This window comes from Protomyctophum bolini (assembly GCF_963924005.1).
Source record: "Protomyctophum bolini genome assembly, chromosome: 17".
Taxonomy (NCBI): domain Eukaryota; kingdom Metazoa; phylum Chordata; class Actinopteri; order Myctophiformes; family Myctophidae; genus Protomyctophum; species Protomyctophum bolini.
Genome location: NC_137878.1, coordinates 751,959 through 763,836, shown reverse-complemented (window position 1 = coordinate 763,836; position 11,878 = coordinate 751,959). Strand labels below are relative to the sequence as shown.

At 40.9% G+C, this 11,878-nt stretch overlaps 1 long non-coding RNA gene across 1 annotated transcript; it reads left to right on the top strand.

Moving 5' to 3' along the window:
* Window positions 1-9,102: 9,102 nt before the first annotated feature.
* Window positions 9,103-11,171, top strand: LOC308331913. Its single transcript, XR_013965638.1, has 4 exons — window positions 9,103-9,185; window positions 10,557-10,683; window positions 10,798-10,875; window positions 11,086-11,171. It is a non-coding gene; the product is annotated as an uncharacterized lncRNA (long non-coding RNA).
* Window positions 11,172-11,878: the final 707 nt, after the last annotated feature.

Genomic DNA, 11,878 nt, shown 5'->3' with positions numbered 1-11,878 from the left:
TAACGCGTTACAGTAACGCCGTTACGTTCGGCAGTAACGGTTGCTGTAACGCGTTACTTTTTTTAAATTCAGTAACTTGTTACAGTTACTATATGGTGCGTTATTCCGTTACGATTCCGTTATTTTTCATGTAGTCTCGATCGGGGGAGAATGAGAAGAACTGTCATGCTTGCCTTGCGGGAGAGAAGGGGGAGGAGGAGGAGTGTGTGTGCGTTTGTGTGTGTGTGTGTGTGTGTACTACACGTGGTGATGCGCAAGTTTGTTTACTCTGACTAGTGTCATGGCGGCGCCCATATCGCAAATGGCTATATTCCTCCTTATTTCCTTCAGCTGCTCCAATCCAGCACAAAGTACAGTCAAAGTAAGTTGTTGAGTCCCAGCAAATTACGATGATCCCATTCCCACCGGCTATACCACCGTGTGTTTGTTTATGTCGGTCGCGTGTGTGTGTGTGTGTGTGTGTGTGTGTGTGTGTGTGTGTGTGTGTGTGTGTCGTGTGCGCCGTGTACGCACATCATGCGAGCGAGCGAGAGAAAAAGAGAGAGAGAGAGAGAGAGAGAGAGAGAGAGAGACACTGAAAGAGGCTGTGCGTGTGTGTGCAGCGTGTGTGTGTGTGTGTGTGTGTGTGTGTGTGTGTGTGTGTGTGTGAGACAGTGACAGTGTGCGTAGCCTAGCTACTTTTGAGCGAGAGACGGACAGATACTGAAAGAGACTTTGCGCGTGTGTTTGATTATCAAATATTAATTCTGGTTTTGGTCTTACTTTGTTTATAAATCCAGACTCAAATTAGTATTGCCACCACCACCAATAAGAGCAGCTAGCTATCTCAGCCTATCTATCTGCACAGTATACAACATTCACTGGAGCAGTGGAACTGGAACCCTCATGTTGTTGGTTGTAGCCTACTTGTATTTAGTTGTTTGCTATAAATATGTATTGATAGGCCTACATAGCATCATCAAAATAACCACCAGTCCCCCCTGCTATTGGTATATTATTATCACTGTACTGAACTGAAGGCATGAATGAATGGCCTGGAAGTGGGAGCCCGTTTTTCTTTTTGAGTGGTGCAACCACTCTATTATAGACAACTATGTGTGTCCCTGGTTGGCTGGCTGTGTCCCTGGGTCTGAGCACGGAAATAGCATATTTTCTCCACCAAGTGTTTTGGATGCGGGGCGGCTCGCCGGAATCGGCACCGGCGAGCCGAGCCGAAAAGTAACGAAAAAGTTACTTTTCGAAGTAACGCTTTACTTTTTGGTTTAAGTAACAGTAAAGTAACTAAGTTACTTTTGAAATGATGTAACTAGTAACTGTAACTAGTTACTTTTTAAAAGTAACGGTCCCAACACTGCTTATATGTTATAACATATTTAATGACAGCAGCCCACATAGCATTGGATTAAATCATAGATCAACCACTTGATCCTGCACAGCTATTATCAGTTTTCATATTTGACATGTCTTTAGAGAACCACTCTGACAATATCGCATTCCTCAACACTCCACTAGGAAGCAAAGAACAGTCATCAATGGCAGCAAACATATGAAATGAATCATTATTCACTGCCTACTTCCCTCTCAGAAGGGAATATCTGAACTCTTCATCGTGGTTAGTGAGACCAAACACTTTAGAAACTCATCTCTCAAGTTGAAAACTATAGAAATGATCCCTGAAAGTATAGTCTTGCTTCTAAAGCGGGTGGAAACGACTAGTGATTCATGTGAATGTCGCTTACAGTAACGGTTAGTCACTACTTTCAGTCATAAATCCTGAAAAAGCATTTCAACATGATTTGTCCCCACAAGTACAGGACTTGCGAACCAGCAGGCCCCATCTCTGTTCTATGCATCATGTTTGTAATGTGATGGCTCTTGAACTGTGACTGCAGGTAGCCTATTCCATCATGCTCTCTGTAAGATGAGCTGTGTAGTAATGTCAATGCATTGTGTGATCTGTCTATGTATTGTGTATTCATTGTGTTCTGATTTCTTTGTATCCTGAATTCCTGATGGTTGCTTGGTACAAAATGAACGTCCGCAAGTCGGGCAAAGCATCCATCCATCCACCCATTCATCCATCCATCCATCCATCTATCCATCTATCTACCTCATTTTCAACTGTATTTTATTATATTTTGACACTTGCTTTGGCATTGAAAACATGTGCTTTTTCATGCCAATAAAGCTAATTTGAATTGAATTTGATAATAATACACTTTACTTATATGTTATAACATATTTAATGACAGCAGCCCACATAGCATTGGATTAAATCATAGATCAACCACTTGATCCTGCACAGCTATTATCAGTTTTCATATTTGACATGTCTTTAGAGAACCACTCTGACAATATCGCATTCCTCAACACTCCACTAGGAAGCAAAGAACAGTCATCAATGGCAGCAAACATATGAAATTAATCATTATTCACTGCCTACTTCCCTCTCAGAAGGGAATATCTGAACTCTTCATCGTGGTTAGTGAGACCAAACACTTTAGAAACTCATCTCTCAAGTTGAAAACTATAGAAATGATCCCTGAAAGTATAGTCTTGCTTCTAAAGCGGGTGGAAACGACTAGTGATTCATGTGAATGTCGCTTTCAGTAACGGTTAGTCACTACTTTCAGTCATAAATCCTGAAAAAGCATTTCAACATGATTTGTCCCCACAAGTACAGGACTTGCGAACCAGCAGGCCCCATCTCTGTTCTATGCATCATGTTTGTAATGTGATGGCTCTTGAACTGTGACTGCAGGTAGCCTATTCCATCATGCTCTCTGTAAGATGAGCTGTGTAGTAATGTCAATGCATTGTGTGATCTGTCTATGTATTGTGTATTCATTGTGTTCTGATTTCTTTGTATCCTGAATTCCTGATGGTTGCTTGGTACAAAATGAACGTCCGCAAGTCGGGCAAAGCATCCATCCATCCACCCATTCATCCATCCATCCATCCATCTATCCATCTATCTACCTCATTTTCAACTGTATTTTATTATATTTTGACACTTGCTTTGGCATTGAAAACATGTGCTTTTTCATGCCAATAAAGCTAATTTGAATTGAATTTGATAATAATACACTTTACTTATATGTTATAACATATTTAATGACAGCAGCCCACATAGCATTGGATTAAATCATAGATCAACCACTTGATCCTGCACAGCTATTATCAGTTTTCATATTTGACATGTCTTTAGAGAACCACTCTGACAATATCGCATTCCTCAACACTCCACTAGGAAGCAAAGAACAGTCATCAATGGCAGCAAACATATGAAATGAATCATTATTCACTGCCTACTTCCCTCTCAGAAGGGAATATCTGAACTCTTCATCGTGGTTAGTGAGACCAAACACTTTAGAAACTCATCTCTCAAGTTGAAAACTATAGAAATGATCCCTGAAAGTATAGTCTTGCTTCTAAAGCGGGTGGAAACGACTAGTGATTCATGTGAATGTCGCTTTCAGTAACGGTTAGTCACTACTTTCAGTCATAAATCCTGAAAAAGCATTTCAACATGATTTGTCCCCACAAGTACAGGACTTGCGAACCAGCAGGCCCCATCTCTGTTCTATGCATCATGTTTGTAATGTGATGGCTCTTGAACTGTGACTGCAGGTAGCCTATTCCATCATGCTCTCTGTAAGATGAGCTGTGTAGTAATGTCAATGCATTGTGTGATCTGTCTATGTATTGTGTATTCATTGTGTTCTGATTTCTTTGTATCCTGAATTCCTGATGGTTGCTTGGTACAAAATGAACGTCCGCAAGTCGGGCAAAGCATCCATCCATCCACCCATTCATCCATCCATCCATCCATCCATCTATCCATCTATCTACATCATTTTCAACTGTATTTTATTATATTTTGACACTTGCTTTGGCATTGAAAACATGTGCTTTTTCATGCCAATAAAGCTAATTTGAATTAAATTTGATAATAATACACTTTACTTATATGTTATAACATATTTAATGACAGCAGCCCACATAGCATTAGATTAAATCATAGATCAATCACTTGATCCTGCACAGCTATTATCCGTTTTCATATTTGACATGTCTTTAGAGAACCACTCTGACAATATCCCATTCGTCAACACTTCACTAGGAAGCAAAGAGCAGTCATCAATGGCAGAAAACATATGAAACTAGAACTGCACTCTGCCGAGTGCATACTTGCTTGTTGCACACTAGTAGGCCATAAATGGCCTACTAGTGCGCAAGCAGAGCGCGCAAGTACTTTCGACCGCTGGAAACTATCACATCTCAGTATCTCTGTGAAGGAACATTTGAAATGTATAATCATTACGTGTAACTATTTGCTACCTAACTACTTTTTTACAGAAGTATACAGAAGTATACAGAAGATTAGCAGTATACTGTGGTTACTTGGTTCCAAAAAGTGAAGCCAAGTTTTTTCAAGTCTGTGCCTGGTTTGCTGGGACCAGTTACAACATTACGTCATCGTTGAGAACTGGGACCAGAGTACACGGTGTGTATATGTATGACTAGCTCTCAGTGATGACGTAAGAGATATGGTCATCTGTGTAGTCTGGTCCCAGCAGACCAGGCACAGATTTACAAATTACAAATCACATTACAACTACATACAGAGTATGTAGTTGTAATTTGATTAGCAGTATACTGTGGTTACTTGGTTCCAAAAAGTGAAGACAAGTTTTCTTCAACGGTAAATCTGTGCCTGGTTTGCTGGGACTAGTTACAACATTACGTCATCCTTGAGAGAGTACATGGTGTGTATATGACGTAATGTTGTAACTTGTAACTAGTCCCAGCAAACCAGGCACAGACTGTATGTAGTTGTTCTAGTTACAGAGTATGTCGTTGTAATTTGATTAGCAGTATACTGTGGTTACTTGGTTCCAAAAAGTGAAGACAAGTTTTCTTCAACGGTAAATCTGTGCCTGGTTTGCTGGGACTAGTTACAACATTACGTCATCCTTGAGAGAGTACATGGTGTGTATATGACGTAATGTTGTAACTTGTAACTTGTAACTTGTAACTAGTTACAACATTACGTCATATACACACCATGTACTCTCTCAAGGATGACGTAATGTTGTAACTAGTCCCAGCAAACCAGGCACAGATTTACCGTTGAAGAAAACTTGTCTTCACTTCGAAGAGACCAAGCGAAACGATTACTTGCGCGCTCTGCTTGCGCAAGTAATGAATCATTATTCACTGCCCACTTCCCTCTCAGAAGGGAATATCTGAACTCTTCATCGTGGTTAGCGAGACCAAAGACTTTAGAAACTCATCTCTCAAGTTGAAAACTATAGAAATGATCCCTGAAAGTATAGTCTTGCTTTGAAAGCGGGTGGAAACGACTAGTGATTCATGTGAATATCGCTTTCAATAACGGTTAGTCACTACTGTCAGTCATAATTCCTGAAAAAACATTTCAACATGATTTGTCCCCACAAGTACAGGACGTGCGAACAAGCAGGCCCCATCTCTGTTCTATGCATAACGTGTGTACAATTACAATTTACAATTTAGGCATTTAGCAGACGCTCTTAATCCAGAGCGATTTACATTAAGCAAGAACAAAAAGCATGTGGAATACATCACATAAAAACATTTATCATGAAACATGTGTAAGCTAAGAAAGTAACAGTGGAATATCTATAATGAAACTATACATATAAGCTATACATCTATACTACTATGATATACATTATGTACTATGACGTGCTATGACTACATACAATGCACTTATGCTGTCCCAGAGGAAAGCATAATCCAAGTTTGAGATCTCATCTCTGGCTCGTTTGTTTCTTAAGCCATAAATGAGATCAATATGAGGCAAAAAGGAGATATCAGCTTATGGCTCCTGTTTCTCAAATTTTCTCCTGAGAAATAGACTCAGTATGTCTCAGATGGAACCTCTGATGAGCCATACAGGAGATCTCAAAAATGGCTTAAATGTTGCTCAATGTAGCAGCATTTTTGCATCTCAAATGTATGTTTCTCATTTGTTTTCTCCTGAGAAATAGACTCAGTATGTCTCAGATGGAGCTCTGATGAGCTATACAGGAGATCTAAAAAATGGCTTAATGTTGCTCAGTATAGCAGAATTGTTGCATCTCAAATATAGCTCAGAGTGAGAGCTCAACATAATCTCATTTAGAGCTCTTTAATACTGAGATCGATCAAATCGCATAAGACTCAGATTGGCGCCATGACCCAGAGGAAAGCTGGGCCGCATAGCGGCCCGGCCTCTAGTACTAACCTAAAGGGCGAGTTCACGCTGAAACAACAGGTCTGGGAATGCCCATTCCCTCCCATTCACTCCCATTCATTCCCATTCAGTCCCATTCACTCCCATATAGTATCAGTCCCATAGTAACAATACCTCCCATTCACTCCCATGCACTCCCATAGTATCAGTCCCATAGTAACAGTACCTCCCTTTCAGTCCCATTCACTCCCATAGTATCAGTCCCATAGTAGTACCTCCCTTTCAGTCCCATTCACTCCCATAGTATCAGTCCCATAGTAACAGTCACTCCCATAGTATCAGTCCCATAGTAACAGTACCTCCCATTCAGTCCCATGCACTCCCATAGTATCAGTCCCATAACTAAAAAAACATTGTTTGGATGCATGCACCTGGGACGTATCCTCAGTGATGTATCCTGAGGTCAACGGGGTTTCGGGTCTCTCAACATCATATACCCCTCACTCAGGCGACCCAGCCAGGAGTGATCAAGTCCCGACTTACGTCCCAGTAGCTACCCTCAATCAGTCCCACTGTGAAAAACCAGGATCACACAATCCGTTGGAACTATTCCAGAACTATACTCTGCCAGGGCTGGGAGGTACACTTCTGGCACATGGAGGGACTAGGCTCTGTGTGTCTTCTGGCCAGGCCCCTCCTACGTCTCACCAGGTCCACTCCTGCTCTCACCAGGAGTAGAGCGAGGACCTGTGCGTTGCACCAGAGTCCCAGCACCAGACAGTTCATTCAGGAGTGGTGGGAAATGGTTCCGCAGGGTCATGGTGCTGCGGTTCCACTTGCTGCTTGCATGGCCCTTCCAAAGGCCTCACCGAGGGTTGTTGGGCTTCCTCCTCACGGAGGACACAGGCTGGGGCGCTAACCCATACTGCTCACCCTGGTGCCGTCTACATTCCGGCTGTCACCCGTCTCTCCGGTGGTCACCAGACTATACCTGGTTGTCACATAGTCTATTCCTATGAGTCACTATAAATAGAAGAACTATAACTAAAAAACATTGCATGGATGCACCTGGGGGACGTATCCTCAGTGATGTATCCTGAGGTCAACAGGGTTTCGGGTCTCTCAACATCATACCCCTCAATTCAGTCCCATGCACTCCCATAGTAACAATACCTCCCATTCACTCCATTCAGTCCCATGCACTCCCATAGTAACAGTACCTCCCATTCACTCCCATTCACTCCATTCAGTCCCATGCACTCCCATAGTATCAGTCCCATAGTAACAGTGCCTCCCATTCACTCCATTCAGTCCCATGCACTCCCATAGTATCAGTCCCATAGTAACAGTACCTCCCATTCACTCCCATTCACTCCATTCAGTCCCATGCACTCCCATAGTATCAGTCCCATAGTAACAGTGCCTCCCATTCACTCCATTCAGTCCCATGCACTCCCATAGTATCAGTCCCATTGTAACAGTACCTCCCTTTCATTCCCATTCAGTCCCATTCACTCCCATCCTATCAGTCCCATAGTAACAGTACCTCCCATTCAGTCCTATTCACTCCCATTTTGAAAGGTGTGTTAAAATGGCCTAAGTCACATTTTATTATGACTTAGGCAAAATATAATGGCTCCCTCTTGACATAGGCCATTGTTTTAATAGGGTGTAACAGGAAGGCCTTTTACGTTAGGGCTTGGGTGATTTTACCAGAGGTGGTCAGCATCACCAGGAGGTGATTTAGGCCAAAAACAAATTTTCGGCAAAGTTTAATAAGGTGACGATATGGAATGTCAGAACAGGTCAGCTCCATATATGGAGTATGGCTGTATGGCTATCCAGGGTTTGATGAGGTGAGTGTCGTGATCTTCATTCATATATGGAGACGGCCATATATGGAACGACTGCGTGTCACGAGGCGTGACAGACTGAAGGCCATATATGGAGTGTGTCACAAAGTGTGACAGACAGACGGACAGACTGACTGACTGACAGGTTTTGCAGGTTTTCATAGTAATCTGTGACCTACAGTCACAATAACGACATCATATCTCCCACTACAGCACATCTATGCAGGGCATGACAATATGGGCTCTCCATGGACATAAAAGGTACAAGAACTGACAGATAGGAGATCTTTATATATGGGCATAAAATAAATATATATTTTTTTTCTTTTCAAGGTCTGTGTAAACACAAACATTGAAGACAAAAGTGAGGACGCAAATTGTGATTGGCCAGAATGAGACACAGAGGATGTATGATGACATATGATTATAACAGAGCGCCCCTCATTTCACACATGTGATTTCTCTCTCCCCCCCATTTTATATTTCATATTAGATTTTATATTTATATCTTAAGTGAGGACGCAAATTGTGATTGGCCAGAATGAGACTCAGAGGATGTATGATGAATAACAGAGTGCCCCTCACTTCACACATGTGTGATTTCTTCCCCCCCCCCCCCCCCCCATTTTATATTTCATATTTGATTTTATATTTATATTTTATAAATGAAAAACATTTTTTTCTAGAAATGCTACAAATGTAATCCAGTCATGTGGAAAAAAAACAGCTTTAGGTCAGATATTGTTCTGCATGCTGAAATAAACATTTTGTATTTTTATTATATTTTTAACATTTTGGAATAAATTAAAACGGTGAATTAGGCTTAGGACCTGTAGGCATATGCATTTTTATTTAATAATATATAATAAAACTATCTCGTCCGGCAATTGGCCCGCCTCTATGGACCGAATCTCGAACGCCATTGGACAACAAACCGGAAAGGGAAATATCACCCAGAGCGTCTGACGTCACCAACGGAATGAGCATTTGAATTTTGAAATGAAAAACACTCACAGGACAGGAGAAACACTGCAGGAGAAGATTGTAGAAGAAACAACACAAGTTAACGTCCGAACTAAATGGAATAAACCCCTTCAGGCTGTAGCGAAAAGGTATGTTACAGAACGAGAACTATATAAAGACCCACATTAAGGGAAATATGTTAACAACCGCGAGGTGCATCATTATTATACTATTACTATGAAGTTGCAGCACTGTTAGCAATATGCTAACGTTAGCGTTTAGCTAACATTAGATGGGGGACATCGTCGTCCTATTTGAGTTTGTGTTTGTACTACACTAAACAGTCATACACTGCACTAGTGTTGTTGGTGAAGTTATTATTTTAATTTGAGATCGTTTTTGGTGAGTCTGTGTTAATTTGAGGGGTTTTGTGGTCAAGTTTAATCCGGTGGTTATTTCTGTTGCAATGAAGGTAGACTTTTTGGTCTCAAATCATTCTTTATTTTAGGATTATGTGTTTAGAACGATTTTTGAGGAACAGTATTTTTGATTGGAAAAACCTTGTGCATATTTCTATGGTCATTTACTGCACTTTAAGCATTTGGATAAAAAACGTTTTACTTAGCACAGCCATATTATGCAACTCATGTAATGCACTAACCCTGCAGTACATATGCTGGTTTGTTAATTACATCAGTGGTTTTCAACCCTTTTCATATGAAGGACCACTTTATTCACCATTTGATTACATTTAGCCTCGGTCCAATTGCATGGTTCATTGCATTTAGGGTCCATTTGTAATACACTCTCAGAGTTAAATTAACATTGGTGTTAATTTAACTGGGGGTCTAAGAGATAGAAATGCTATTAAATGGGGGTCCGTAGACAAATGCATGTCAAATTGGGGGTCCTTGAAATAAAAATGGTTGAAAACCACTGCTAGAGCCGTGGCATAGCCCTGGCATATCTTTTAAAATGGGGGTATGGGGGCTGTCATTTTGGGGGGGTCCATGACATGAAAATGTTTGGGAACCACTGGCCTACATGTACAGTAGAAAGTGCTTTTATATATTTAGTTTCTAATTGTAACGCACCATTTGCACAAATGATATTAGACCGGCAGAAATCCATTCATTATGAAGGGCATAATAAATACATTTTGTTGTGTGGTAAGTGAAACATTTTGGCATGCCCTATGCCAGTGGTTCTCAACCTGTGGGTCGGGACCCCACCTATGACAGTGAAGTGACCATTTATTAGGACTTTCAACACTTGTAATACCTCAAAGAAAGAGTAATAAACTACTGCATCAAAAGTCATCAACAAATTATACTATACTATAAAAACTGGTGAAACATTGGTCAAATTGTCAAATAATATAAGTGTGTGTAATTATCACGTCATGGTTTACATTTTGGTCACTTTAAATATACTTTGACATTAAATGTAGGGGCTTGGTGGCCTGTGTGGCCAGTGCTTAACATATTACTGTCTATCCCCCTTATTTCCCTCCAACTTAGATGATTTAATACTTTCTGGGGGACATACCTGGAGGAGAGACGATCATTACAGAGTATGCTCGGACGAAAAGCCTAACGGATAGCAGAAGGTGTGACATGATGATTGCACACATGACAAGTGAACATGGTATGTTTTCTGGTAAACATAAAAAGCACCCAATGCACAACAAGAACCGGTTGATTTAGAGTGTGCCAGGCAGGAAGTGTCTGAAACATTTTTGTGTTTGCTTTTTCTTTGCAGGATAATTTGGCTCCGTCATGAAGGGACTGTTGACCCACGAAGAAGCTATGCTCAAAGTCACCGTGAAAACCATGAAGAGTAAGTACTCCATAACAATGAGGATTGTTACACTATATACAATATTTGAAAGCATACTATAAATACCAGTTCAAGAAATTCTGCAATTTTTAGTTCTCAATATGTCAGAAATTCTTCCTTTTAACACATGTCCATATAAGACAAATAGCAATTGTATGATATTCCTGTTAGATATCAACTAGTATGTAAAACAACTCCTCTCCTCTCCAGTTGCCATTTGCACGCGCACCGAGATGGAGGACTTCCTCCGGGAAGCAGCCTGCATGAAGGAGTTCGACCACCAGAATGTCATGAGACTCCTGGGTGAGAGAACAACGCCTTTGTAGTTTGTATAAGTTTGGATTGTTAAACTGCAGTTTACAGCAGCATCATTTCAGACGCAGACAATGTTGCAGATTAGTTGGCTCATCACATGTGCACCTACAGCTATCTCAAGGTACAGCCTCAGTATTGCTAATGACAGAACATTGGCATGTGTCTAGCTTGCCTTTGCAAATGGCCCTGGTCAACACTCATTCCAATCAAAAACATAACTAACATGACGTAATCGTGTGTTTTAGTTTTTCCCATCCTCATCTGACATCATGCATTCTCTCATCCGTCTATGAATCAAGGCTCAACTTATGATATCTGAAAAAACTATAACCAATACTAAAACTAGAAATAAAGCTAGTAAATTCCTATGACTAAAACGACTGATTGATAAAATAAAAATGTAACCACTTGAACCCCAGCATCCCTATTCTAAGAGGAGCGTTGGCCAAGAATAGTAGATCCACAAGCTCACATACAACATGCCGCAACATGACATGGTGTGAGCTTGCAGATCAGCCATTTTCGACAAAGACATTCCATGTAGACAGTTGCAACCTCAGCTCCATTTTATTAAGAATAGGGGGTTTAAGTGGTTAAGCTAATGAACATTTCACAACTGCAACTGCTCCAAATATCATTAAAGTCCATTATAGCCGGTATGTGAACGGGAACAGGAATAGGGGTGTGG